This window comes from Meleagris gallopavo, chromosome Z (assembly GCF_000146605.3).
Source record: "Meleagris gallopavo isolate NT-WF06-2002-E0010 breed Aviagen turkey brand Nicholas breeding stock chromosome Z, Turkey_5.1, whole genome shotgun sequence".
NCBI classification, from domain to species: domain Eukaryota; kingdom Metazoa; phylum Chordata; class Aves; order Galliformes; family Phasianidae; genus Meleagris; species Meleagris gallopavo.
In genome coordinates this window covers 9,204,632-9,207,024 of record NC_015041.2, presented here as the reverse complement: position 1 = coordinate 9,207,024, position 2,393 = coordinate 9,204,632, and the positions used below count along the sequence as shown (strand labels likewise).

At 38.8% G+C, this 2,393-nt stretch overlaps 1 protein-coding gene across 1 annotated transcript in view; it reads left to right on the top strand.

Moving 5' to 3' along the window:
- The window catches only part of AMACR (alpha-methylacyl-CoA racemase), a 17,272-nt gene that overhangs the window by 5,189 nt on the left and 9,690 nt on the right, over positions 1–2,393 (top strand). The gene's annotated exons all lie outside the window — the stretch shown is intronic.

The window sequence follows — 2,393 nt, the reverse complement described above, 5'->3', positions numbered from 1 at the left end:
CCTTGAGTACTTCCAGGGATGGGGCATCCACTTCCTCTCTGGGCAGCCTGTTCCAGCATCTCACCACTCTCTCTGTAAATAATTTCTCCCTGACATCCAACCTAAATCTTCCCTCCCTCAACTTAAAACTATTTCCCCTTGTCCTGCAGTTATCTACCCTTTCAAAGAGTTGGTTCCTCTCCTGTTTGTAGGCTCCCTTTAGGTGTGGGAAGGCTGCAATGAAGTCATCCCGCAGCCTTCTTTTCTCCAGGCTGAACAAGCCCAGCTCCCTCAGCCTGTCTTCATAGGGGACATGCGCCAGTCCCCTGATCATCTTTGTGGTCCTCCTCTGGACCTTCTCCAACAGCTCTCTGTCTTTCTTGTACTGGGGGCTCCAGACTTGGACACAGTACTGCAGATGAGGCCTTGTCCTGTCCCCACAGACTGCTGAAAAAAGGTTGACCATGTCCCTCTGACTTCCACACTTTAGATATTTATAACCATTAATAAGATCTCCTCTGAGTCTTCTTTTCTCAAGGCTGAACAGATGCAGGTTGCTCAGCCTTTCCTGATAAGAGAGAAACTTTATATTACTAAAAAGTGAAAGTATTAGTATAAGTTACTAAAAATAAAATATTTTAAGTTACTAAAAAAGATTATGTGAGTTGAGTCAGTGCAAGTCTACTAATGTCCTTGTAAGATCTCTGGCTCATTGGGAATGAAACGTGAGATATTTTTTGGTTGTAGAAACATGTGTCAGCTGCTTACCTCAGAAGAATTAAGTAACTGGTCTGGACAGCTTCATGTATGATCTCTTCTCATTGACTCATTGACTAAGGATCATAGATTTCAGTACAATGGGCACAATAGTTCCCACATGCTGAGTATGATGTAGGGTGGATGCCATGAAGTAGTATGGCAGGCACAGTGATGCTTCTGCATTCTCACATGTGTGAGTTAGGACAACACTTTGGATTCACTTGAAATTTAGACACAGAGTCTACAGCTGTTGGTAGGCAGCTGATCAAGCATGACTCACAGCTTGTGAAAAGACAGCCACAGGAAAAGATGGTGATAATGATCACTGCATAATAGTCCCATGGCAAGAGCATTTAGCTGTCTGACAGAGGCTGGGGTTCCAGGTCTTTCTCAGCCTGGAGATGTTCAAAAGTAAAACTCCCACGTCCTGGAAGAGTTCCTCAGTCACGAGGATAGAAGTTAGATTGGTGTGGGTTTATTCTCAGTTTTGTTTGAACTGTTTCATTTCTGCAAAGGGAACAGAAGACTCATGGAACTGACAGAGGTCAGGTCAATCCAGGCGAATTGTGCCTCTGGATTCTCGTCCCTTCTTCAGAAGCTGTTAATGCTTTTAGCATTAGGATATCATTAAATGAAATGCCTAATGATTATGGTAATCACTGTACAGTTAGGCTAAAGTGAAGTCTTCCCATGTTGTCCTTTTCATGTTTTAAAAGAAAGTGAACCACATTAATGTATGTATGTGGTGTAATTTGAGCATGCCTTTGTAGATTTGTTGAGGATGCTAGGTACTTTGATCTGAAGTGCAGCCGACTTCATGCAGAAGCTAGCTTCCCAGGGATATTTTGAAATCCATATATCAGACCAAAATAGTAGTGCTATTTTTGGTGTCCCCGGGGCAGATAGTACAATGGATAGATATTGTCAGTAGTTCTGACAAATTTTTGGAACCAAAATCTGACTTGTAGTTAGAGCTTATTCTGGAATTAGCCCCACTTGTTATTACCCTTACTTGCAGTGTTTTTTATGTAATTCTTTGTTAAAATGAGCAGTGCAAGATAAGATCGTTAATAAAGTAAGCTCTATTTTGATATCTTTGCTGGTCTTGCAAACATGTGTATCATGGTACATATTATTTTTTCCTAAGAAAGCTAACCTCATCATATGACATTTAGGGCAAAAAGTATTTCTGTATTTGTGGCAGGAATTGAGAAAGAGGTCAAGCAATACCTGTTAAATGAAAACGTCTTCATGACTGCATATATCAAAGATTTGCACACTTTAAATTCTTGTTTTAAATGGTAGAAATTAATATATATGAAAAATTAGTAGCTTTTTATTGTGATGCATATACTGTGAAAATATGACATCATCTAATTTTAATCATGATGTTTACAGAATCCTTAGTAGCACACAGCTTGAGGAATCTTGTCTCAATCTCATTGACATTTCTATGTTTTGAGACTATACTGCATTTCTCTTAACAGTCATATATAATGCCCATATAAAAGATGTATGTGCATTATTACATGCTTATTGTATATTATATACATATAGCATATTAGATATGTATTATACATTACATACAAATATATTACATAGTATGTATAATGTGTAACAAATGCACATAGAATACTGGTGAGAATGTCTTACCA